At 46.5% G+C, this 27845-nt stretch overlaps 1 protein-coding gene and 1 long non-coding RNA gene across 2 annotated transcripts in view; one reads left to right on the plus strand and one right to left on the minus strand.

The window, feature by feature from the left end:
• GALNT6 (polypeptide N-acetylgalactosaminyltransferase 6) overlaps window positions 1–4304 on the minus strand; it is a 42892-nt gene extending 38588 nt beyond the window's left edge. Inside the window, exon 1 of the mRNA XM_074935271.1 lies at window positions 4231–4304. The gene's annotated coding sequence lies outside the window, so the exon portion shown is untranslated. The remainder of the gene's footprint in view (window positions 1–4230) is intronic.
• Window positions 4305–8014: 3710 nt separating this feature from the next.
• Window positions 8015–18292, plus strand: LOC141975212 (uncharacterized). The gene is made up of 4 exons (XR_012635888.1): window positions 8015–8066; window positions 11667–11793; window positions 13870–14414; window positions 18123–18292. It is a non-coding gene; the product is annotated as an uncharacterized LOC141975212 (long non-coding RNA).
• Window positions 18293–27845: the final 9553 nt, after the last annotated feature.

Consider the following 27845-nt stretch of genomic DNA (forward strand, 5'->3'; position numbering starts at 1 on the left):
CAAACAAGAGTCTTTCATTCTGGCAATTCCAAAGCACTGGAGAAAACACTGAGTTCCATTAATGACACCAAGGCAGGGGGAAAAGGCTCAGGGATGATGTACTAGCCATCCAAAAGCACTTCCAGTTACTGCAGGAAGCAGACTAGACAATCCATATAGGTAACTGAGATTGGACAGAGGCATCCCGTGCACCTGTCATCAAGGACACAAATACTAGCCCCTAGAAAGCAAATCCGCCATTGCATCTCATCCTGAACACCATTATACCTTTACTTAGCAGCATCACTTTCCTTTGTACCCTGCCCTATTCTATATGCCATCTCCTCTCAGTTCTTTTCCTGGACAGCAGTTTTGTATGTAACTCTTATTCCATTCAGTCTCCCTGAGGAAAGGTCACATTCCTCAGCTCAGGTGTTCAAGCGTCCTTTGGTCTAACTCACTAACCACACATTGTTGCATAAAAGAAAGTGACATCAGATTAGCCTGGGTTTGGCTACACGCAGGGAGTGACATAATAGCCATATATTTTCCAAGAGAAAGACTCTCTCCCCACGCGCTTCCCATTATGCTCACTAAGCTAAATTAACACAGATTTAACTCAGTAGCAGAGTTTCCATTTGGCTTTGTATTTGATGGGAAACAAGTACCTGGAAAACCCACAGTGCATTAATTATTATTTAAGTGCTGATAGCATGCTTGGTGCTGAATAAAAACACAATCAGAAAGACTAAGAATAAATATATTACTTCTATTGTATTGGTATCACCATTTTGATTCAGGACAAAAAAACTAACAATACTGTAAAATTAATTAGAAGGTCAGTAAAGGATAGCAACACAAAAGACTAAACTGATACCTTCCACCAAGATTAGGAATTTGAAGTCTTCTGACAGTATAGTGTTGTTAGTAATCACAGAGGACTAGGAAGAGAGGACTTAAAAAAAAAAAAAATCCTGTCAAGGAACTAAAAACATCTGTTGGCCACTGCCGTGAAGACCAAAATCAAGCTCTAGGAATCTTCAACCAACTTCAAGCTAGGTGTAAGCAGGTGCAACTTTGTTTGAACTCAGAACTAAATTGCAACCGCTTCCACCCAGTCTGCATTTGACACTTCATTATGGATTTCCTGAACGTGTGCGCGTTTTAAAGTCTTCCCCCTTACATTGCACTAATACTGGGTTTCATTTAACTTCCTGATGAGGGTGTGATATTGGCCTAGAGAGCCATGAAGCGGTCATGCCCTGGATGGGCATGACAGGCCAAAGACTATGTGAGTACAGATCCAGGTGCCCATTTGCAGCAGAAAAACTGATCTTGCACTGAGTGTTGATATAAAAAAACTAGAGCTGAAGATGCCTGGGTGAGAGGCAACATGTAATAGCTAGGGTTAATTAGCCACTGGGACAGTTATTAAGGGAAATAAATTAGTCATCACTTGGAGTCTTTAAAAATCAAGACTGGGTGTTGGTCTAAATATATGCTCAAGTTCAATCACAAATTATTGGGCTCAATAGCAGTCACTTATATTAATAGGCAAAGAATAATTTCCTCCACGGCAGAAATCACTGGCTGACGTTCAAAGGCAGACTAGCTGATCATAGCTGTACTTTCTAGCTTTCAAAGCCTAGGCATGGACAAACTTATTCTGTGCCCCTTTAGAAGACAGCGTTCAAGAAACTTCACAAAGAAACTCGGCAGACCTAGACAGGGGTCATTCATAACTGCCATGACGCTCACACCAGCTCAGGGATTGATTGCAGAACCACAATGTACTTGGCTACTTTTAGGAGGGAACTGAGCCTTTCCCCTGTGACTTTAAAAGCTAGGTTTGTCCCTCGCTGTACAACGCAGTCAGGTACAGTTATCTAGTAATTAGTTTGTTAGCCTACCCCCTTTACATCAAGTCTATTCTGCCCCTTTTGCATACTCTAACTATAATTGTAAGAAGATAAACAAAGGTGAGTTTGTGGGACTATTGCATACAATAGTTATTTTGTTATTCTACGGATACTCCAAACATTTCATATATTGCGAGTTCTGCATTGCTACACCTCATGATTATATTGCAAGTGTCACAACATTTAGTAAAAAGAAAAGGAGCACTTGTGGCGCCACAAGTCCTCCTTTTCTTTTTGCGAATACAGACTAACACGGCTGCTACTCTGAAACCTAACAATATTTAGTGTTATTCTTAAAACGCGCAGCACCTGGAGTCATGTGGCTGTGTGAAGAAACCTCAGTTTTCATTAAAATAATAGAACGGAATTAAAAAATAGCCCTCCAACTTGAAGAGAAAGCCTGGGAAGGCAACCAGAGTGCACCCAAAGAGCTCAGAAACCAAATAAAAGAACCCAAGAAATATTGTTTAATTAAAAAAAAATCTCATGATTTTTAAGCCAATCGTGATTTTTTAATATGAGGTTGGCAATATCAGGAGTATAATGATACGTCAAACTTTAGCACTGAGTACTCCCCAAATCCAGCCAGCATTCACAAGTGTGCTTGGTGCCATTCCAGCTCCTGGCTCCAAATGCACATCCACATCCCCTGGGTCACCACGAGCACCCTGGTTAGGAGCAGGGAGGGTGCAGTCATGGGAACCCATCACACTCCTCCAGAGGCTCCACCTGGGAGAAGCTGTTGGCAGAAACTGAATCTTCAGGGAGAAAAGCAGGCCAGGCTGGGGAGAAGCAGCCTAAAGCCCCCCCATGAAGAGAGTCCTTGACCCGCCGGAATAGGGAGGTCTAGCCTCACTGCACACTACTCAGTGCGGCCCCTACCTCGCTTGGCCCTCTGCTGCTCGCAACTTCTACTGGGATATGGAACCGAATTCATCATACAGGACAATCAGAGGCACGCACAACACCCCGTCCAGCCAGGGACTTTCCTGTCCCCAATCCTTCCCAGAGCCAGACCCCCCTCTGCCTCCAATGTGAGACTTGCTGCCCCCCCCAATGCCCCTCTTCTCTCCAGGGTATCATAGCCACCCCTAACTGAAGGGGGAAACCCTTCCGCTCAACCAAGAGAATACCTCCACCCAGAGCCCTGTCTGCTCCCAAGAGAGCCCCTCCAGTGCCCTCTACCCCAGCCAGAGCCATCTGCTCCCCCAGCCACAGATCTGTCCCCAACGGAGGTGCTCATTCCTGCCGCAAACCTATTTGCCCCCTCAACACCTCCCTCCCTTCCCTCCAGTGATTCACCTCCACCCATAGCTAGGGGGATACCGCACCCCACAAACAAGGGGACATCACCCCAAGCCCTGTCTGTCCCTCAGCAAAATCTTCATTACTCTCTATCCCAGCCAGGGACCTGCCGGTCTCCCTCCTCCCAGCAACCCCCTTCTTCAAGAGCCACCCCTAATCTCTAGCTGGGAGGATACAGCTCCCCACAGCCAGTGGGCTACCACCATACAGAGCCCCCAGCAAGTCCCTCCAGCCCCCCCACCTCAGCCAGAGCACCCCCCCTTTCCTCCACGGATACACACCCATCCCTAGCTGGGGGGGGGGGGTACCACACTCCACAGCCAGGGGGATACTTCCACCTAGAGCCCTACCCACTCTCGCAACAAGCCCCTCCAGCGCCCCCCACCCCAGCCAGAGCCCCCCCTTCCTCTAGAGCACTGACATCCCCACAGCAGGGGGATACCGCCCCTCAGAAACGCCCCCACCCCTTTCCTCCAAGGAACCGACACCCCCCACCCATAGGGGATACCATCCCCCCTCCAACAGCCCCCCCACCCGAGACCCCCCCTCCAGGGAGCCGACCCCCCCACCCGGGGGATCCCACCCCCACCCCTTTCCTCCAAGGAGCCGACCCCCCCACCCATGGGGGATCCCATCCCCCCTCCAACAGCCCCCCCCACCCGAGCCCCCCCCGCCAGGGAGCCGACACCCCCACCCATGGGGGATCCCACCCCCCCAACACCCGAGCCCCCCCCGCCAGGGAGCCGACACCCCCACCCATGGGGGATCCCACCCCCCCCAACACCCGAGCCCCCCCCCCAGGGAGCCGACACCCCCACCCATGGGGGATCCCAGGGAGCCAACACCCCCACCATTGGGGGATCCCATCCCCCCTCCAACACCCGAGCCCCCCCCGCCAGGGAGCCGACCCATGGGGGAGCCGAGCCGACCCCCCCACCCATGGGAGAGCCCACCCCCCCCAACACCCGAGCCCCCCCCCGCCAGGGAGCCGACCCCCACCGGAGACCCCCCCGGGAGCCGGACTCACCTGGGTGGGGAGGTTCCGAGCCCCGGCACGCGGCTGCAGCAGCCGGGACACGTCAGGTGGCCCGGCCCCGGCTCGGGGGCGGGGGCGGGGCCAGGCCCTTCACCTGCCCGGGCGCGGGCTCGAGGGAGGGCGGCGGGGAAACGCCAACGCCGCCGCCGCCGGGCACAGGTGTATCCCGGCCGCCGCGCCCCGGCCGCCGCGGGGTCCTAGCGCCGCCGGCTTCCGCCCTGCCGGCCGCCGCGGGGTCCTAGCGCCTGCCGTGTGTCAGGCTCCTACTGCCGGGGCTGCTGCTATAAGATCCCGGCGCCTATAGGCTCCGAAAGCCCCGGATGCTGCAGGGTGTAGGGGCTCCTACAGGTTCCTAATGCCCCCGGCTGCTGCAGGGTGCTATAGGGTCCAGGGGCTCCTTTAGGCTCCTAATACTGGGGCTGTGTGGCAGATTGCTATAGGGTCCTGGGACCTGAGGCTCCTATAAGCTCCTCATGCTGGGTGCTGGCTGCTGCAGGGTGCTAGAAGCTCCGGGGATCCTAAAGGCTCCTAATGCTGGGGCTGCCACATGCTCCTGGAGGTTCTGGTGTCAGTAGCTCCTATAGGGTCCCAATGGTGGGGCTGGTGCAAGGTGCTATAGGGGCCCTAATGCCTGGGGCTCCTAGAGGTTCCTGATTCTGGGTTTGATGCAGGGTGCTATAGGGTCCTAATGTCTGGGGTTCCTAATGCTGGGACTGCTGCTGGGTCCTAGTGTTGGGGGCTCCGGTGGGGTCCTACTGAGGGGGCTGCTGCAAGGTGCTACAGGGTCCCGAGTGCCTATAGTTTCCTAGTGCTTAAGAGTTCCTGACTGGGCCTTCAGGGAGTGTCCCTGCCCGTGGGTACTGCTGAGGGAAGTCAGGGAATATGCTCCTTCAACGTGCCAGGTTTAACATTCAGACTCTCGTGAAAAGGGTCAGAGGATCCCAAAGCACAAGGGCCCAGGCCCCTCTGTTTCTCTAGCACCCCACAGAACTATATGACAGTCTTATCTTCATAATAATTCAGAGGGAAGAATGTCACAGCTGAATTATCAACTCCTCCTTGAAGCATCAAGGTATTTCCCTGGAGGTCTCCTATTCAACTACTTTCCTGAGCTAAAACGATTTATTATGTGAGAACTGGTAGGCTCGCAGCTGAAGGTGTAATGGCTGTAAACAGTAAAGATGCTGGTGGAGGGATATGGAGAGATGTCGTAGCAAATTTGCCGTGGCAGCTTCTCCCTGTCTGTCCTCCACTCTTTCCTAGTTCGCCTGGTAAACTGTTCTTTGGATTCTGCATTGAAATCAATGGAGCTGCTCTAGTCAGCATTTCTCATTTAGTGGGTTGTGGCCCCCAGGGGGGTAATGAAAAGCAACTGTCGGGCACAAGTCATTGAAAATGTTTACTACAATCTAAAGCAAAGAAAATCTCACTCCGACATCCTTACCCGTCGAGGTCAAATATTCTCTACGAGCCTCTCAAGACACACATGCACACACTATCGAACAGGGGTTCTCAAACTGGGGGGTTGCGAGGCTATTACATGCGGCGTCGTGAGCTGTCAGCCTCCACCCTGAATCCCGCTTTGCCTCCACTATTTATAAGGGTGTTAAATATATTAAAAAGTGTTTTCAATTTATAAAGGGGGGGGGGTCACACTCAGAGACTTGCTATGTGAAAGGGGTCACCAGTACAGAAGTTTGAGAACCACTGCTATAGAAAGATGTGGACAAATTGGAGAGAGTCCAAAGGAGAGCAACAGAATGATAAAAGGTTTAGAAAACTTGACCTGTGATGAAAGGTTAAAAAAACTGGGCAAGGTTAGTCATGAGAAAAGAAGCCAGAGGGGGAACCAGAGAGGACTGTAATCAGTTCTTCTCTATATCCCCTGAAGGTAGGACAAGAAGTAATGAACTTAATCTGCAACAAGGGAAATTAAGGTCAGATATTAGGAAAACCTTTCTAATTCTAAGAGCATTTAAGCTCTGGGATAGGTTTCCAAGGGGCTCCCTATCACTGGAGGTTTTTAAGAACAGGTTGGACCACAGGTGCTGACGGTCATTTTTCTGGGTGGGTGCTCCACCCCTGCTGTGCCCTGAGGCCCCGCCCCTTCCCCAAGGTCCCACCCTTGCTCCACCTCTCCCTGCCCCTCCCCAACCCCGAGGGCCCTGCCCTCACTCTGCCTACCGCTGCTCCACCCCTTCCCCACAGCTCCTCCCACCTGCTGCCAAACAGCTGATTGGCAGGGGCCGCCGAACTGCTGATCGGCTGTGGCTTCTGAGTACCCACTATATTTTTTCCATGGGTGCTCCAGTCTTGGAGCACCCACGGAGTCGGCGCCCATGATTTGGACAAACACTTGTCAGAGATGGTCTAGGTTTATTTGGTCCTGCCTCGACATAGAGGGCTGGACCTGATGACTTCTCAGCGTTCCTTCCAGCCCTACATTTCTATGATATAGGCTTATCATTGTTATTGTTGAAGTTTTTTCACTCTGACTTTTACAGTAAATGTCTACACTGAGGTTTAGGTTGGTATAGGGACCAAGCCCCAGTCAGACAAATGACAACGTTGCCACCAGATTTTCAAAAGCACTTAACGCTGGCCTGACGCTGCTGCTGTTGAAATCAATGGCAGTTTTACCATTATTTGCCTTCCACTGGGAGCAGAGCTAAGCCAATGCAGAGAGCGCTTTTGAAAAACGCATCTCCAAGGTCAGAGCCTGAGTGGATGGAAATTGTCACAGCACTGTTGAAATCAATGGAGCTCTGGCAATTTACATCAGCTGGCCATCTGCTCCCTAGTGTCCAACTCCAGGTAGAGTTTTGCTGGAATAAGACCTGAATAAGGAACACAGGATTTGGCCTGAAGAGTTAGCATGGAAATTAGGAGGAATCTGAACCCTTTCAGTGTTTTAATTGCCCATAAATATTTACTGCAGCAGAGACAAAAAAAAGCCCCTTGACCTTCACTGCTTAATGGCACTGGTTCACCGCTAAGGACACAGGTTGTTGTTTCCCATTTATCTAAAAGCATTTAAGTATTCACAGAAAATGTTTGTTTTCTTTTGCAGTGGATCAATGTGCTCTGGTGCAACACAGGCCCGACAAGAACCTAATTCTCCGCTTCTCTCTCTGGCACGTCCATGCCTTCTTGGAATGCGTTCCCCAAACTAATCTTTGAAGCCCCTGTCTTCCTTCAGATCCCTTTCCAAGGCCCATTTTCAACATAACAGTCAGCTGTCAATTTATAGTGGCTAGGCAAGTTGATCACAGGGTTAACCGAGAACATTAATAATTCTTGTTTAGTGGGTTTATACCTTTAAACTTCCTGAGTCGGAACCTGCTAGGCCTTGCAACTGTGTGACTACTTTCCTTCCTCTTTCATCCTCTCTGAATGCTTATTGCACCAGCTTGTTGCATTTTATCTTAAATTTTAACACAAACTCTTGGGGGCAGGAATTGTTTTACCCCGTGTATTTTACAGGGTGCCTAATACAATCCTGATTGTTCTGATCTACAGCTAAAAGCAAGCGTCAAATCCTCAGCTGGTGTAAAGTGGCCTGGCTTCACCAAAGTTAAGAAACTATGTTAAGTGGGGTTGATTTACAGCATCTGAAGATTCAGCCCCAATATTTCAACTTGAATGCAATGCAATGGTTTCCTTTTCATGAAGACCTATTTTTAACACTAGATGGTGGTAGCTTCACAAATCTCGGATCCAGGGAGATGCAGTTACTACAGCTTCCATTACTGCAAGAAAGCAGTGGCTTCTAGAAATCCAGAAGTACTGCTGGGATTGCTCTCCAGCTAAAAGACATCTGAAGTACGGTAGGAGATCAATGGTGGCGAACAGCTGCTTGTGGCTGGGGACAAAATTTGAAAGGGCACCATCAGAGGAATGGAACTTTTTTTGCAATTGCCATGGCAGGTGTTGTCAAAGGCTAGTTTTAATATTTGCAACACAAGAAGGAGCTGTGGCATGCAAGCGGCTACGTTGGGACATCACACACAAAAAACACAGTGCTAGGAAACACTAACCTATTGGGACAGCCATCTGTTTTAGATTGCTTGAGGAAATTCTGATTTCTGCAGCAAAGGGGCTGAGGAATTTGAACCTTGCACCCACACCCCAGGAATGGTCTGATGAGATGGTGGGAAAGAGCAGAAAGAGGCTGCATGAGCAGGCGTGAGAAACCAACTAGCCACACGCAAGGTTCTTAAAGTCATCAGGAATAAGTCCAAGGAGAGGTTTTAAAAAAAGGCAGACAGTTTTGGCCTGGATCCTGCATTGAACAGGGGCCAATGGACAAGGATGACCTGACCACGAGGAATGTCTTTCTGTATGAAAGAGTAAATCATATTATTACACATATCAGTGTGGCACCTAAAGGCCTCGGCCAAGAGATGGGCTACCCTGTGCTAGGTAGTGTACAAATGTGACCCACCGATGAGAGCATGTTACAGGTTTCTCCCCTCTGAGCCAATCCACAGAAGATGGGAGGGGTTCAAACCCCTAGTTTTAGCTCGGAGGTTCAGCCCCCGTGTGTTGACCAAGAGGGTGGCCATCCCACAAGTGTCAAGTAAAAAGACAGCCCCTCTCTTAAAGACCTCACCCAATAAACAGAGGAGACAGAAACAGTGTGGGAGGGGAAACAGAGACAGCTGAAATAACTTGTCAGAGGTCACACAGCAGTTAGTGGAAGAGCCATATGTATGGGGCTCAGAAGAGTTGTGCTAACCCCTGGGCAACACTACCTTGAATACCAGTCCCCTCTGATGTTGTCCTTCAGGGATACAACGCATCCTGCAGAACCTAATTTTGAAGCCTTGCTCTGCAGTCTGCACAGACTGCAGCTTTAATTCACGGCTACTCTATTTCCTGTTCTGTCGCTGTTCTGCGGTTTCACTATTAACATCAAAATTGAAGGGAAATTCCCTGCCCCCAAAGTGCTCCCCATCAATTTTTTCGGTTGAAACTCACAGACCCAAATGCCACGCAACAGCAGAGAGGCAAACGTAAGGAGGAGACCCGGCACGAGTAAGTTGTCGCTGGAAATTTAGCCCTTTGTGTTCATCAGGTGTATGGCGTGACTGCATCTCCATAGAGTAACTCGCTTGATTTGACTGTTTAAGGGAAGGGCATTGTACAAGCCCCGGAGAGAACCAGGCAGCCATTGCTGATGACTGCAGCCTGCACCTATGTGGCCTACATCTTTAACTAGCCACAAGAGCAAAGTGTGTGTGTGGGGGGGTCACCACAGCCCCACTTATTGTTATGAGCTTCACGTCGAAAGCAACAGAGCTTCACCTGGCTAACATACTGGAGGATAGGCGAAAGATTCAGGGTCGTATGCTTCTCTGAGTTGTACCAATGCCATTCTACTGAAGTCTCAGAAGTCATATGAGCATGCTCCTTTGGGTTCAGAACCAGAGTAAAAGGTTGAAGCAGAAGTCGTCAGCCAAACAATCAAGGTTCAGGAAGGTTTGCCATTTTGGGATCACTACTTTGATCTTAAACTGTGAATAACTGGCAGGTTGCATATCAGATTAAAATTCCTAACTCTACAGTGATCTCATCTTCACTACAGTAATTGTTGGAAATTAAATAGCAATAAACTATTAAAGCATTTATTGAATGCAATCAATGTAATGAAGGCAAACTCAGTAATTAAACCCCCAAGTCATGCACTTTTTAATAATTCACTGGTATATTAATTTATAACTCTTGTATGAAATGTGTATTAAGGCTCTGTAACACATTCCTGGTGTTTGCTTCCCACAAGATTTCTACAGTGACTGCTTTGTAGCACAGTACATCTGAGATTGGCTTATGCTTCTATGGTCCAATGCAATGTTCACTGAAGTATTTTGTTATGTGTTTATAATTATACAGTGCCCAGCATAATGCAACCCTGGGCCATAACTGGGCTTGCTAGGTGCACATAAATAACAATAAATCAATGGAAAGACTCCTTTTGATTCCCCGGGACATTAGATCAGGCACTGGCTAGTGCATCTTAGGCTTGTAAAATTAATGAAGAGCTTTGGTATATTCTGTAAAAGTGAAAGGAATCACTGGGATCCAGACAGCAGAAAATAGGATCTAAATATTTTTCTAGCTGTGTTCATGGTGTGACAGATATGTAAACATCCCGCACTGTAATTTCCTTTACAGTTTTGTCAAAAGTTCTCTTTGTGCCGTGCGTATTGCTCCTTGTTTGCTAATGATTGCAGCAATAGCCCATAAAGAATCATCCCTATCTTCCTAACAGGCAGGGGATGTTTCATCAGACGGATTAACCGAGCCCCTAATTATGGAGCTAGAGTTTAAACTTTCAGAACTGAGCTGCAGAAAAAAACTGGAAATTATGACAAGAAGCAAAGCTGATTTGCGTAGTTATGCTAATGGAGATGCATGAGCCCTTCAAACGACAATTGAAATTGAAGGGAAATTCCTCTGAGCATTGGTTTTATTTCCTTTTCTTCTCCCCCGCCCCGCAGTAATTGGTGCAAACAGCAAAGTCAAATCCACAATATGGCAGGTAAGGCAAGGAAGAATGTGCTAAATATAAGACAAAGATATTTTTCTTTGTGGCAAAACTGTTTTGATATGGAGTAACCCGTGGGCCATGAACTAGATTTCCACTTGCATGGTATTATAGGAGGAGATTTTCAAAAGGCACAAAGGGCAGTTTGTGTCCCAATTCCGGCTGAAGAAAAGAATAAATCATTTCCTAGTTCCCACATATGCCTTTGGCAATCTTCCCCTTTCATGTCTGTCTCCCTGGAGTCAGTTTGCTGCTATGCTACTGCACGGCATTAGTGGTCACAGGTGGGATGAAATTCATGACTCCCCACGGGTTGATGGTAATGGTTCACGGGTGATGCAAAAGCAAACCTTCCCCCCACAGAGGAAGCAGCCCTAAACATATCTGAATGACGGCTTTATTCTGCGCCCTCTTCAGATCAATGAGGAAACTCAAGTCTGGCAGGTTTGTCTTTAGTAAGGGTAATTACAAACTTCCCACTTTTAATTACTGAGAAGCAGCATGGCCTAGTGGCTAGACTGCTGGGCTAAGAGTCAGAAGACCTCAATTCTAGTCCCACTGCTGCCACTCACTGACCTTGTGACTTTGAGCAAATCACTTCCCCTTTCTTCCCCCACCCACTCTTTGTCTTTTCCTGGTAGATTGCAAATGCACTGGGGGAAGAAACTGCTTCTTATTATGTGTTTATACAGTGTCCAATATAATGGGGTCCTGATCTCTGTTGGCACTGTTGCAATTCAACTGAATAATAATCATATCAGTTGCAACAGCTCCTCCTAAAAAAAACTGCATCACAGTGCCTGCCTGGCTCCTTGCTAGTGTTTCTTCTTTAGTAACATTCAGGGCTAATCATTTTATACTAGTTTTTGGTTTCCGTTAGCCAGGCACTGGAGACATGGAAGAAGCGTTTTTCCAGCTTTACCAAGAATTCACACACCTGCAAGATTTATGTGCAAAGCAGGCTGAGCTGCTACAGAAGTTGACTGTGAAGAAGGAACCAATGACTGGTAAGGGACACTGCTAACTCCATGCTTCGGGTTGTGCTGGTTACAATTTCTGGCCCCCTAAAGAAGGTGTGAAGCTCAGGCAAACGTGAATTCACATACCTTAGAACTGGATTCTGCATGTAGCTGGTCCGAGGGGGCACACTTTGTTGTGGCAGTTGCTTATGCTGTGTTGGATGGGAACTACCCTATACATCGTAATAAGGATGTTGAATACCAAGCAGACAGTCAAGGTAAGAATCATGCTTGGACTCCTGGGAGGACTCACGGCAGATGCAGCGTCTTTTAGAGTATGTGTACTCTGGAGCTGGCGGTGGTCTCAAGTGGCAGTGGGGGAGGTCTAGGTTGGATATTAGGAAACACTATTTCACTAGGAGGGGGGTGAAGCACTGGAATGGGTTCCCTAGGGAGGTGGTGGAATCTCCTTCCTTAGAGGTTTTTAAGGCCCGGCTTGACAAAGCCCTGGCTGGGATGATTTAGTGGGGGTTGGTCCTGCTTTGAGCAGGGGGTTGGACTAGATGACCTCCTGAGGTCTCTTCCAACCCTAATAGTCTATGGACCATACGTCCACATAGGATGACCATACGTCTCGTTTTGGCTGGGACGGTCCCTGTTTTAAGCCCTGTCCCAGCCATCCTGACTTTTTTTGGCAAAACTGGGCATTTGTCCCGTTTGACTGCCACTGGAGTCACCGCAGCTGCGCCGCGACTTGTGGCATGCTTGCTCAGTCGGGGCGAGCGTGGGTCTGTCTACCCGAGGTTTGGAAATTATACCTCTAGCGTAGACGTGCCCTGCGAGAGTCATTTATGAAGCAAAAAATTCACCAAGGGAAACTAGTAATAGAACTGAGCAAATTTCCTCTTTTTGCAATTTCCCCCCCTGCCTTCCCCCAAGTGAATTTTCAAACAGTTTCGTAACCAAAATGCCATCCATTGTTATTGGTCTTAGAGAGGGGCTCAATCAAAGCCAGAGCACCAGAGAGCTGATGATTATACATTTTTAAAAGATGCAAAGTTACCAGGAGAGCGGATTGAAGATCAGAAATACTTTCTGGATAGCCAGGTTGAAAGCTCTTTGGGGGCAGGATCTGTCTTTTTGTTCCTTGTTTGTCCAGCGCTGGGTTCCCAGGTGCTACCCTAATACACCAAATAAATAAGCATCGCCACAGAATGCAATGCACATGTCTTTGAGCATGCTTTCTCTAACATAAGCATATAGCAATATGTGTCTCTATGTATTAGATAAAAAAAATATCCAAAACAAGTCACTGCACCGCACACACTTCTCCCTCTGGGGAGAAGACGAGAGAACACACCCATGAGAGAAGTTAGTCAGATTGCTTAATGCAATACTGGAAGGTGCTCAGCTACTCAGAGCGATGTGGCTTAGCGCACAGCCCCTTCCCCATTTTACTGGTGGGCAAGCTGAGATGCAGAGAGGCTAGTGATTTTGTCCTCCTTTGTAAACTGCTTTGAGATCTGCTGATGAAAGGGCTAGGTTGTTATTTTTGTTACTACAGTGATGAGTGTGGGATAAGAATCTAGACAGCGTAGACTAGAACGCACCTACCTAAACATTCTTTTCTTCCCTCTCTGACACTTCCTGCTTTGCTAGAGAAATCCCAGAATGCATCAACCTGTGACATCACTGACATCATTCGATCCACAAGATGCAAAAAAGAAAAAAAACCCACATTCGCTTAGTAGAGTTTTGTCATTTTTCCTGAATTCAAAGCAAGAAGGGAGTTACTAAGATTCAAGGCTATCTTCGCCTGTGATGTTAGCTACCAGGCAGGCTCATTTGCATTTGTGTGCTGGTATAGAGCACTTACCATCGTCCCATAATTAAGCAAGGTGAGGAATGGTAGATGGAATTGCCTTTACCTTCCTGCTCAGGAGAAGCCCATTGAGATGAGGGGGTAGCCATATCTGCTGTATAGCCAATGCCCAGTCACCAGTGTTTGTCTTCCAGGGCTGTGATTCACAAAAGGAGAATGATACCATTGGGGGGAGATGCAGACAAAAGCAATAACCTCCTTTCAGTCCCATGAGTAAGTGGCCCCACTGTTTTCTTTTAAAGACATGCCAATTTCGATGCCAATCCAGTGCACAGACGACGGGGGGTTAGCACAATCAGAGAGACTCTTCTTCAAACAGCAGTTACCAAAGGTTCCCAGCTCTATCCTTTCCAACCCAACAGTTCCTACATGGCCCAACGCTGCAGTTCTTCGGGACCAGCCACAAGATGCAGACACGGTTTCTCATTTTGCTATTAAGTACCCCCTGAGTGCAGCCAACAACGGCTTGTCAAGCGGCACCAAGGGGAAGGCAGATTTCGCAATAGCACTTTCCAGCCAGAACCACCACAAACCGCACGTGGGCAAGAAGGCGGCTTGTGACATGCTGTTGAAAAATTATACAACGTTTCCTGCCTTGAAAGCGGACAAGGAAAAATCCATAGCCCCTCCCATACCTCCAGAGCTCGCTACCCTAAATCCAGAGGATGTAGGCTCCTTTCCCAGTTTCTTGGATCTTTATGAAGCACCACAGGATTTACAGATGGAAAGTACTTCCCTTCCAGCTGCAGAAATTAAAGTTCCTATAGAAATACGAGGACCCACGCAGGTACAGTATATGGTTACATAACAGTATCTACTATTTGTATTACTATAGCCCTGGACCAAACCCCATTGTGCAAGGTGCAGTACAAATATAGAACAAAAAGACTGCTTAGGTACTTTTATTGCTCCCTTTACTGTAGTATCTGAGCACCTAACAGTTTCCAGCATAGCTATCCCCACCACAGCCTGGTGAAAGAGGGAATTATTACCAGTCCCACCTTACAGATGGGGACAGAAAAGCTCAGTGGCATGCCCCAAAGTCTGTGGAGAGCAAAGACATAAACCCAGGTCTGTCAAGTCCCAGGCTAGCCCCTAATCACGGGGCTATCCTCTTTCTCCAGTAGATTGTAGGATTTGCCATACAGCAGTGGTTCCCCAAACTTTTTGCCAGCACGACCCAATTTTAATGATTTTTTTCCTTCCGGGACTATAGGCACCGAGTTTTAGTTTTCCCCGGAGGTGCTCCACCCCTGCTCTGCCCCGAGGCCCCGACCCCACTCTACCCATTCCCTCAAGGCCCCACCCCTGCTCTGCCTCTTTCTGCCCCTGCTCTGCCCCCTTCCCCGAGACCCCGCCCTCGCTCCGCCTCTTCCCACTCCTGCTCCACCTCCTCCTCGAGGCCCCCACCCGCTTGCTGCTCTCCACCCTCTCCCAATCCCCTTAGTGAGCCGCCGATCAGCTGATTGGCAGTGCCGCCAAACAGCTGATCGGCAGCAATGCCCCTGAACAGCTCTGGCTGGTGGGTGCTGAGCATCCACTGTAGCACACTGCTTAATTTGTGCCAGGGCTTGCCAGGGCCGAGCCCCAGCACCTCTTGGCTTGGCAGTTCATAGCCCCGGCATCTCTGAGCTTGCTGCGTCAGTTATGAATGTAAAAAAATTGCTTGAGCCCCAGCTCCTCATTGCTGGAGCCCCGGGACCTCTTTCATTACAAATTAAGTACTGGGTGCGAGGACATGCTGCGCGGAGCAAAATGGTGTCCTCCACATGCTAGGGATCCATGACACCGTCTGCGGATGGCGCAACCCCATTTGGGGTCGTGACCCATAATTTGGGAAACGCTGCCCTGCGGGATCTGACCATTCGCCCATCTGCTCTAGCATCATGTTTTCAAGGGGGAAGTGCTGGATTCATCACCAGAAAAAAATTAACACTCCCCCCCCATACTGTACCTAGCCAGTTGTTTAACTCTGTACACATGGGGAGCAATTCTTTCCTGAGCCTTGGGGCAGCCAGTTGATGCCCTGAGCATGAGATCTGATAACCTTGCTGTAACGCATCATCATACATGTCTTTGCTCATAAATTTACCAAGCCCTATTTAGGCGACAGCCCATTTGCGAGTACTCTTGGAGGGTCTAATCACCTTCATTGCCCTTCTCTGGGCCATTTCACTCTCAGCTACCGTCCGCCTCCTTCTCTGAATAGTCTAGAATATCGTCCAAACCCCAACAAATACTGAATGACCCTGCCATGCATTTCTGCACCTCAGAGGGACCAACCTTGCACTCTAACTCCGTGTTGCTTATAACTAAGCCATATTTAATTCATTGGCAAGGCTTTGCTGCTTACCCCATATTGATATTTTCCTTCACAGCCTCGTCCAAAGGACTTCATCCAAAGCCTTTTGAAAAATAGATGATTTGGTCCATCTAGGGTAAGTGCTCGGCCACTGCTCTGTTGGGCACGCTGCAAATGCGTGTAATATCCCCACTAATCTTTTTCAAAAGCCTGGACACCCTATCACCAGCCTGGGACAACACTCTGCCACGTCCAGTTATAGCCCTTACCTCAGGGCCCTGTTTATCCTTCAGCGCACACACACTCAGAAAGAAACATGGAACACCAAACCGCCACAAAATACTAGGCCAGGTCCACACCAAAAAAGCTAGATTGACGGAGCCGGGACCCTCATTTATACCCCAGAGCTGGGACTCATCAGACCCAATCCCTTGATGCTGTCAGCTGGGTCAGATGATTCCCAGCACATGCTTTCTGTGTTCTTCTCAAGAACAGGGCTGGCTGCTCCCCAGTCCCCCTGGGCCCTAAAAGGGTCAGCCCTGTTACAGACCCCTAATAAGTCAGAGGCAACATTTTCCCCTTCATAGATTCATAGATTCCAAGGCCAGAAGGGACCATTGTGATCATCTAGTCTGACTTCCTGGATAATGCAGCCCAGAGAACTTCCCCATAATACTTCCTAGAGCAGATCTTGTAGAAAAATTTAAAAATGGTGTGCGAGGCAAGATCTCTCCTAGGCCTCTCTGGTCCAGCCATCTCCTCTCTGTCTCTCTTTTTAACTGTCCCCTGCTGATAAGCTAAATCATTTTGACAGGTGTTTAGCCATCCAGTCCTTAACCACTGATCGCCTTTCTTTGGCCCATGTGGGGTTGCTGGCAGAGGTGCACAGATCGAGGAGTCCACCTTAGGCTACTCACGTGCTGTGACAGCTCCATTGTGCAAGGCACTGTTCAAGTCTATAGTAGAAAAATAAGACCGCTCCTCATTAGCCTCCTTTAAATCCCTCCATCTGATTGCTTCCTTTTGCTCCTCCTTCTGTCCGTATGTCTCTTGTCAGATTGTAAACTCTTTGCGGGCAGGCACCGTCATCTTGTTCTGTATTTGTACAGCGGCTCGTGCAATAGGATCCTGGTCCATGAGTAGGGCTCGTAGGTGCAGTGGGAGTACAAATAAATAATAATGGCAAGACACAACAGATAGATGAAATGTACAGGTTGTTGTTGTTGGGGGGGAGTTTATTGCAATGCAAGCATGTTTTTGCGTAATTTCTTTTCACTTTTCCAAAAACGGGGATCTCGTTATAATTACACTATTAATAGTAACTGCTAAGGATGGTCAGCACTGAATCAAGGGTTGTTGTTTTTTTTTAAGAAGGAAAAAAATGGACGTGTCTTGTAAAATCCAAATGTGCCTTATCAGCACTTAATAATAAAGCAGCAAAAAGGAAATTACAGAGCTTTCCAACTGACCTTTCACAAAAGCCCTTTGATCACATTGTGGCTTTGGCAGAGATTGGAGTCTCCAAGGAGGAAGCGATGGGCAACTTGAGACACTCAAGTGCCATAAATAACTAGGACGGGGGTGGGGGGGAATTGCCCAGGGGCTTCTGAAGGAATTGAAGTGCGAACAGAGGCGCTGCTGCGAAGGACATATCAGACTCTATGGCCCGAGACACAGCTGGATAGATTCTGCGCTGGGTCTCTCAGGAGGTGCAACCTTAGAGGAGGGGCAGGGGCAAAAGCCGGCTTTAAACCACATTTGCACCTTCTGCCTGCTCCAAGGGTTGGCGTGGCTGTGGGGTAAGTTAGAGCAGTCCTGGGGCTGCTCTGTCTTAACAACAGCTGTATTGCTAAGCACTACAGCCACCCCTCCTCCTGCCTTGGCCCCTAGCACACCTGATACGCTGTGGAACAATGGGGGCAGCATAGGGGCATACAGGTTAGCTCTAGGGTGGTCCTGCATAGGGGAATTCCCCGGGGACCAGTGTGATCTCTTTTTATAGCCCCTGCAGCAGAGGCCAGCCACTGGTCAAGCAGAGTTTCCTGAAAGCGGTGCCTGTTTTTAAACAAGAAGCCAAGATTGATCATGGGAACTAAAGACCCATGGAAATAAACATAGTTAAAAGCCAAACACAAATAATACCCCTATCTTGGTTAACCCAGTTATCACTCTTTCCCTTTAATAATTTTCTAGACTTCCTGGACTCCAGGATGGGCAGTAGAAGACAGTCCACTTGGTCACAGTGGGGATTGTGAACTCCAAGGGTACTCTGCATACACAGACCTGTGACTTTTGCCAAGTCATTTTTGCAGCTGGGGAAACAGCACAAGGAAACTGTTACAAGCATCTCATAGCTCATATCGAATAGGATTGGTATCATCATGTACTTGTAACCCAGCTTACAAAGGATGGCTTTCTGTTTATGAGCCTACTGTAGAGTGGTTGGAATAAGTGACGTCTTGACTCAGTGGCTGAACTGAAAGGTTGTGAAAAGAATTTTTGGTTTGGGTTGTCCCGAAATAAAAACATTTCAATGTTTCCAGCAAAGCTCAAAAAGTCAAAAAAGAATTTGTTTTGAATGGAATGAAACATTTTATTTAATTTCTGAGTTTTTATTTTTTAAATCTTTTTCAAATAGCAATTTGTGAAAATGAAGTGACACTCTAAGACGAAATGTTTCATTTTGGAAATGGAAAAAAAATAATAAAAATGAACTGTTTCAACAGTTCTGATTTTTTTGATATTTGACCAAACCCATTTGTGAAAATTGACCCCAATTTGTGAATTCATAGAATATCAGGGCTGGAAGGGACCTCAGGAGGTCATCTAGTCCAAACCCCTGCTCAAAGCAGGACCCAGCTCCAATTTTTGCCCCAGATCCCAAATAGCCCCCTCAAGGATTGAACTCACACCCCTGGGTTTAGCAGGCCAATGCTCAAACCTCTGAGCTATCCCTCCCCTCCCAAATTGTTTTGCTCCGTCCAAATCTGCAGTTTTTTCACGCGGCGGCAGCGGAAATGAATCACACAAAAAAGTTTGTTGAGCTCGGTTGGCTTTGAGTTGGATCTTTTAGCTCAGGCAGTTGTAGCTCAGATGTTAAATTGAACGTTGAAATGTTGTTCCTATGATCCAATTGGCTAATGCATCAGCTGATGCCTCTTGGTGGCCTTTGATTGGTGGGTTTCAGGGGTATTAAAGCAGCTTCTGTTCTGCAGGCTCTGAGAGAGGGGGTTATGTTTTTATTAGCTCACATGCTTTTATATGTACCTGGTCAGATGTGGTAAGTGGACTTATCCATGGCTGGGTATTCCAAGCATTTTACTTGGGCAGAAACTATCCCAGCAGTACGGCTGGGGAAAAGATCAGTGCCTTCTCATGGCACTGAACAGTTATTCATATCACGGCTCTTCCTCTGACTCAGCTCGAAATCTTGCCATAGAGAACCAGATGAATGAACATCCATGGAAGCAGGTGCTGGGCAGGGAAGTAGAGAATTATTATTTGTTCTCATATAAGGATTAGCGGCCTCAACCAAGATCAGGGTCCAATTGTGCCAGGTGCTTGACAAACCCATAGTAGGAGACAGTCTCTGCTTTGAAAAGCGTACTGAAAATAGACAAGGTAGGAGGAAGAACAGAGGCACAAAGAGTTGGTATGATTTGCCTGAGGTCCCAGAGCTGGGTAACGGCAAGATTAAGAAAGAGCTGAGATCACCTGAGTCCCATGCTAGTTCCCAATTCCCTAGACCATGCTGTCTCTCTAACTTAGATGAAAAACAAAGTTAACACAGATAAGCCCCTGTTAAATAGTCTCTTTATCACGAACGGCAAAAGCTACTCCAGTTCTCACTCTTCCTTAAAACCTCATCGGCACCTGTTTAATCGATCCCCTAATGAGCATGAGCAAGGTTCTGCACCGTCTAGTGGTGATAAGAATAAAAGAACAGCCAGACTGAGTCAGACCAAAGGTCCATCTAACCCAGTATCCTGTCTTCCAACAGTGGCCAGTGCCAGATGCCCCTGAAGGAATGAACAGAACAGGGAATCATCAAGTGATCCATCCCCTGTCCCCCATTCCCAGAGGCTAGGGACACCATCCCTGCCCATCTTGGCTAATAGCCATTGATGGACCTATCCTCCATGAACTTATCTAGTTCTTTTTTGGACCCTGTTACAGTCTTGGTCTTCACAAGCTTTTCCCAGGGCCTTCTGTGTATTTAGAGAGGTGTTAAGCAGAAAATGGTGATGTGAATAGAAGATACCTCCTGCTCAAAGATGTGACAGGCCTGTCATTATTCTGTTTTTCTATTTAGTCCCTTGGGAAGAGCTGCTTTCCAATGGGGGGCGGTGGGAACAAGTGGGTGAAGCACTAGACTAAGACTCTGAAGGCCTGGACTTTATTCTCGGCTCTGACTTCCTGTGTAACTTTGAGCAAACGCTCCCGAGCCACAGCTTGTAATGGATCAGTTCCATTTGCAAGCTTTTGATCTTCACTTTGCTCCTACCTTTACTAAGAGTGGCAATTAATTTACTATAAGAGAGTAATTCATGATGCCCTAAAAATATAATACTCCCTAGCTCTAATAATAATATTACCTAGCTCGTATCATCAGTCAGTCTGAAAGCAATTTACAGAGGAGATCAGTATCGTTATCTCTATTTTACAGATTGGGAAACTGAGGCACAGGGGGGTAAATGACATTCCCAAGGTCACCAAAGCAGGCTATTAGTAGAACCAGGAATCAAACTCAGGTCTGCAGAGTCCCAGTCCAGTGCATTATGTGCTAGGCCATATAGCCCCTGGAAAACAGGTGCCTTCAGATATCAGAATTTAGCCACTCTACTCCAATTAATTTTAATGCGGCTAACACCCCTCCTAGCTTTAGAAATCTCAAGTTCAGCCTCCAGACTTGTCCATTCATCAATGGTCCCCTGTTATCATCCACTCAAGGGGTTCACCCAGCCTGCTGTCAATACAGCAATGTGCACAAATCCGGGCCAGGGAGAGATTGTCCTTCTTTTGTGCTCCTGTTTAGTACATGGACTGTATTGCAGCTCCGTATGTGGGGAAGGTACTTTGTAATATAAGTGACACTAGAGGCCCCCCCCTCAGTTGCAGCGGGAAATGGAGTCTCAGAAAAACAGGAGGCAAATGCAGTCGCTGGGAATGTCTCAGTATCGTAAGCCCTTACTCAGAAGGGTGGGATTTTGTAGCAACCAGCACTGCCCCTACTGAAGTCCATGGGTGGGTTTAATGGGCGCTGAGTTAGATCCAGCCTGACTTCAGTGGGAGCAGAGTTAAGCCAACCCTGAGCTCTGCTGAAAATCCTACTGTGGTGTATTGAGGACTGTGTTGGAATTGCAAGCTATCCCTTTAAGAGTATGCTGTTCCCTGGTAAATGGTGTTGTCAGTTATTTTGATGCCATATTAAGAACTGGGGAGGAATTCCAAGGAACGCTGACGAAACTTAGACGGGGTTCTAAAGAGATTGCAGAAATATGGTTGTAGAGGTAACACAGAGAAACGTGCTTCATTCCCAAGTCAGGTTACGTATGTGGGGCAGAAGAGGTACACCCGTTAAAAGTAAGCCATCGCAGCACAGCTCACCCCACCTTGTTCTAGGCTGGTTCTTTCGATGCTGACTGTCTCTGATTATCTCTCTACTTCCCTGTAGAGCCCTTAGCCTGAAAGCAAGACCAGGAAAACCCTCCTCGCCCACTCGTAAAGTGACAGCTTGCTATTCCAGTACAGTCCTCAATACCCCACACCTACCCTATCGTTCCAGGACACAATATGTATGCAGAATAGCAGGTTAAAGTTATTTGTCATCATTTACATATCGGCCTGGATCCTAGGCCTACTGAAATCAGTGGTAAAACTTGCAATAGTTCCAGGCCTGGGTTCATTCTCCAGCAAAATTTTGTGGTTTTGTGCTGGCAAAGAGAAAATAATATCTACTTCTCCTCCCAGAAATGTAGCCTCTCCAATAAAGCAATGTCTGAGCTTGTTAATTCTCCTAAGCCATGTTCTGTCATGTGTTGGTGGCAACCAGCCTCTTAATCACCCTCGTAACTTTCAAAAAAAAAAATAGAAAAAGAAAAAGAAAGGAAGAACTTATACTGAGCTGGACTTCTAAGTCACCAATATAAGGGGCGCTAATTAAATCGAACATTCGTCGGACATAAAGCGTCTAACCTTTCCTCCTGATCTGAGGTGCCATTAAGGCTCTGACATCTGGCACCAAATGTGAATGCAGCGGAGATTCTGGATGAAGGTGGGTGTATACGGTGATAGGTGACAGTAGTGTCACTGTGACTTATACAAATGCCAAGTTATATTTATAATGTATCACAATACACAGGCTTTTCTTAGGGGAGATTAATGAAAGTTTCGGGTTTTTTTGGGTGTGAGCCACTGATCACAGGAGCTTCTTCTACGCAGAGACCAACAACTTCTTAACGTACATCACAGCATTGCACCTTGATACAGGTGCAAGGCCTCTGACTTCGATGGAGTTACTAATGTTTCACAGCCGTGCGAGAGGAGAATCAGACTGATTATTTTGCTGTAGGCCAATGAATATTCCAGTTCCTAGGACTCTGCTAAGCCTCATGTGTTCACTCATAAGCGTTCGGACAAAAGTCTTATCATTTTCCCCCTTCCTGTTCGCTTCATAACCTCAACCAGAAGAAATGGCTTCAACACCCCCACCCTGAAGTGTGCACACGCGCGCACACACACACACACACACACACACTCTGCAGCTAGGCTACTCCAGATCATAATGAGAGGACAGCTTTTAACTATGCTCCTTTGTGGTCCAGAGAATATTCACCCAGTGCTGAGTTACTGGAAGGAGTGTATCAGAAAGCCGGCACAGGGAGAGTGGCCATACATTGGGTTGGTATGAAGTTCTAGCTGGCATCGGGAAGCTGAGAGTTTGCCAGAAGGAAAAGGCGAGGTCTTTTCTGCTTTGGAAGCCAGAGTAGCAAATTTTATTAAAAATAATAATGAAGTACAGATGGATTTTCTCACGAACTAACCATGTCTTTGGTGTATTGCTGATCGACAATCTCTTTTACATAAAGTAATAGTATATGCTACTCTAATAGTGAGGCATGCTTGGAGCATTTGTGTTGTGTGTGTGTGTGTGTCTGTGTGGGGCTGCATTGCACTGGTGAGGGGTGGCACCACATGGGTAATTGCACTGAGTGCATCTTTGGACCCTGTGCTAACAGGACATTTCTCTCCTTTCTGGGTCTCTGATTCAGCAAGTTACTTAAGCATGTGCCTAACTTTAAGCATGTGAGTAGCCTCATTGACTTCAACAGCACTACTCACAGGTTTATAGTGAGTCATATGCTCACCTGCCTAACTGAGTCACAGCCGAACCCCCCTTCCAAGTGCCATAAAAACTAGCTTTACTTTTTGATCATGCTTTGTTGCATTTTTAAATGTCATGTTGTAAGGAGCCGTTAGTCACCCCGACAAGGCAGATGGTCCACACTGACATAAAAACTTTTTTTTTAATCTAGTGCTTTTCATTGGCATGACAATTCCTTTGCTCGGTAAATAACCTTCAATTCAGCATGTTTGTCTGAACTGCAGAGGGAGTAGGTGGCATCTCAGTCTAGTGGGCTGTGTTGAGCTCACTGAAATGGATGCGGTGTCACTTCTGAATAAGCATGTGTTGGCTGATGTTCGCAAGTTCAGACGCTGCATAGGATGTGCAATAGCCCCCGTAAGGTTTTATTTTTACTACTGAATTTATTATGGATACTGTTGCCCTCAGAAACGAGCATGTCCACTCCCTGGCAATCATCTACCCAGCTGGGAATGTTGTTGTGGATACATTTCTCAGGTCTTTGTCTTAGTGGGAAGGTGAGATTCTCGGCTTTCCCGGAGCATATAATTTATGTTAAAGCTGGCCAGAAAATGCCATTTCCCCTCCCTGCCCCCCACAGAAAATATCAACCAGAAAAAGTTGACATTGAAATTTGCAGTGGAAAATTTCAACGTTTCTTCAGCAAAGTGAAACTTAATTTGTTTTTCATTTTTTTGCCAATTTTCTGATGAGAAACAAAAAAAAAATCAGCTGAAAAAGGCTCAAAAAAGTTGGGCTTTTTTGGGGGCTGAAAATGTTTGTTTTCTCAGGTTGCCAACAAAAAGTCAAAAATGTTCAAGGAGCGCAGACACTTTATGCAACATTTTTCATTTGCTCAAAATGCCCATTTTTCTGTCGGTAAAAAAAGTTCAAAGGAAAATTTTTGACCAACCTGGTTTATATCCTTGTTGGTTCACAAGATGTGCCTTGAAATGGCCACTGGTCGCTTGGATCAGACAATAATGTAACTATTTACTAGACAGGTTAGGATGCTTTCAGCACCTCAAACATCCTGGGCCAGTCCACTCCTGCAGTCACGTCTCAAACATCTGGTGTTTTTTGGTGACATGAACAAGGATCTCTTGCTGAATATGGCCCTGATTCAGTTAAGCCCTCAAGTGATTGGGTAATCCCATTGCTGTTCAGCAAAGCGCATGTGTTTAAGGTCTTGGCTGAATCAGGCCCTATGGACTAAGGCCATCAAACGTATTTAATTGTGTCCCCCTCAATCCAATGATGGTTGCCAAGCCTGCGAGGGTGGCAGAATGCAGACAGAAGGAGAATAAGTAGCTCCTCAGAGCTCCATCTGGGACTAGATTCCCTCAGGGTTGGGGGGAATTGTTTTTTGTTTATTATAATCCGCATCTGTTAAGATTCCATCTGAGTTAAGTTTCTTCCCTAAGGGGTGGATCCTAGACTCCCATTCAAGTCCATGGAGAACCACCCATTGATTTCACTAGTGCAGGATCAAACCTTTAGTGACAGTAACATTTTTTCCTGCTTTCATACAAATCAGTAGGCAGAATTATATCCTATATATACATGATCTAGGAATTCTTTCTGGGAAGATCTATGGCCTGTGTTATAGAGGAGGAGGTCAGACTAGAGATGATCACAATGGCCAAGTCTGGTCTTAGAATCTGTGAATCCTTCAGGTTGCTACAGTTGCTATCCATCTGAAAAGGCATGATGCCTGATTACGGCACTGTCTCAGACCTATTCCTGATATCAGCTGGGAGTTTGTTAATTTAGGGATAACACATGAGAGGCCTTAAACGACACAAACATAATAGTACACCTTGTGTGCATTCAGAGGCCAAAGACTAAATACTAATGTAACTGCCTAATACCTGGTGTATATTACTCATATTTAAACACTGGTTTATGATTTTATTTTTGTTTCTGAGGGGGGAAAATTGATAAATGTATTCCATGAGTCTTTGCCACAAATTAACTGAACCAGGGCAATTGGGACTCATTATAAAGTTATGGTGACCAAATATGGGCCAAAGTCTGTTCTCTGTTAGTGACGCTGGTATCAATCTGTGGTAAATCCATTACAGTCAATGAGTGTTATGCCCATAACTGAGAGTGGAAATTTCCCCTCTTGGTTTTGCGTAGACAAAAGCTCATTGGGCAGTAACAATCAGATACGGACTGCCTCTGCATTCTCATTGGCTAAAAACTTAGAAATCAGCATTAATGACTTGTTCACAAACAATGCTCCACACTCGACTTCATGTCATTTCTCCCTTTGTCTGGCTGGCTGGTTGTAACGTCATCACTTTTGAACATTGCATCAGATCAACTGCAAAATTTCAAGGGCAGAACCCTATTGATTTTGATGAAAATCAGAGGACCAGAAAAGCCTGATTTCTACTTAAATCAGGCCCACAGAGGGCCCATATGGCGCTGAAGGTGGAGGAAGCTCTCTCTGCTGCTCTCTACACACAGGTAGCAGCTTACTAGAAAGTTGCATACTTAATGGCTCATATAGGCCAAGCTCTGTTATCCAGCTTTTGAAATGCAAACGGCCCGTGAGAGGGACTGGCCAGAGTGTGGGAGGGAGCATCCTGGCTGGAGTAGAGACAATGGGCCCAGCTTGAGGGCAGGGAGGCAAGTCCTGGCTAAGGGGTGGCTGCTTGGAATGGGGGTACTTGGGGTTCAGCTGGGGGCTCTGGTCAGAGAGGGGGTAAGAGTCTAGTTGCGGGTGGGGTAGCTGCAGAGGGGCCCAGCTGAGGGTCCAGCTTGCCCTATGTAAGCAACAAAGTGTGTGACCTTCTGGCAGATACTCACACATACACACACAGGTATTTTAGGCTGGCATTTTCAAAGGAGTACTAAGGGAAGTAGGCTCCTAGATCCCATTGAAATGGGTCTTAATGATGGGTGCATGAAATATTTTCTTACAGTATGTACAGAACCAATATTTCTTGGAGAAACCACAAAACCTCCCCTAGAAGTGATAAAACACCTTTGATTGGTTCCAGGAATTCTTTCAAAGACAAAAAAGGGCAATAAATATCAGTTTATCACCACCTATAATGTAATACCATCTGGTCATCCACGAGTTATAGGAAATCAGTAATGACTCTGTTAATTACTAATTTACCAAGTTACACTTCCATTTTCAGCTTCCAGTAAGACATGGGGAAGATTAATGTTTCCTTATACCTTGAGTAAATGAATATGAAACTGGCACATAAAGAGAAAATGCCCATTTTAATCTATTTAATAACTAAAAAAATCCACTGTAATTAGAAGAATTACAGCTAAAGCTATATAAGATGGGAGCATTGCTCTTGGCATATGTTTTTAAAAGCTACTTTTGAAAGCTCCAAAGTTCTATCCTGAATAAGAAGGGAAATTCTATGGTCTGTGATTTACAGAAAGTGAAACTAGATGACAGAATAACATCTTTCTTTGACAGGGTAACAAGCTGTGGATAAAGGAGGAAGCAGTAGATGTGATATATCTCAATTTTAATGAGGTTTTTGATACTATCTCACATGACTTTCTCTTAAGCAAACTAGGGAAATATGGCCTCAGTGAATCTATTACGTGTGTGTGTGTGTGCGCAAACCATACTCAAAGAGTACTTTTAATGGTTTACAGTCAAGCTGGAAGGGCATATCAAGTTGGGTCCCGCAGGGATCCATCCTGGGTCCAATTCTAGTCAATACCTTCATAAATGATTTGGATAATAGCATAGAGAGTACACTTATAAAGTCTGTGGATGATACCAAGCTGGGAGGGGTTGCAAGCGCTTTGGAGGGCAGGATTGGAATTCAAAATGATTTTGACAAACTGGAGAGATGGTCTGAAATAAATGAGAGGCAATTCAGTAAGGACAAATGCAATGTAGTATATTTAGGAAGAAATAATCATTTGCACAAATACAAAATGGGAAATGTCTGCCGAGGAAGGAGTACAGAGAGACAAGGTGGATGAGTTAATACCTTTTATTGGATCAACTTCTGTTGATGAGAGAGACAAGCTTTTGGGCTTACAAAGAGTTCTTCTTCAGGTCTGGGAAACTAACTCAAAGTGTCACTGTTAAATACATAGGAAGCAGTAGGGCAGAAAAGGATCTGGGTTTACAGTGGATCACCAGTTAAGCGACAGTCAACCGTGTAACACTGTTGCAAAAAAAAGCAAACATCATTCTGGGATGTATTAGCAGGAGTGTTGTAAGCAAGACACGAGATGTTATTCTTCCACTCTACTCAGCACTGACACAGCTTCATCTGGAGTACTGTGTCCAATTCTGGGCACCACACTTCAGGAAAAGTGTAGACACATTGGAGCAAGTCCAGCGGAGAGAAAAAAATCATGATTAAATGGCTAGAAAACATGACCTACATGGAAAGACTCTGAAAATTGGGTTTGTTTAGTCTGGAGAAGAGAAGACTGAAGGGGACATGATAACAATCTTCAAGCAAGTAAAAAGGTTGCTATAAAGAGGAGACAGATAAATTGTTCTTATTCACTGAGGATAGGACAAGAAGCGATGGGCTTAAATTGCAGCAAGG

This window comes from Natator depressus, chromosome 20, assembly GCF_965152275.1.
Source record: "Natator depressus isolate rNatDep1 chromosome 20, rNatDep2.hap1, whole genome shotgun sequence".
In the NCBI taxonomy this organism is placed as follows: Eukaryota; Metazoa; Chordata; order Testudines; family Cheloniidae; genus Natator; species Natator depressus.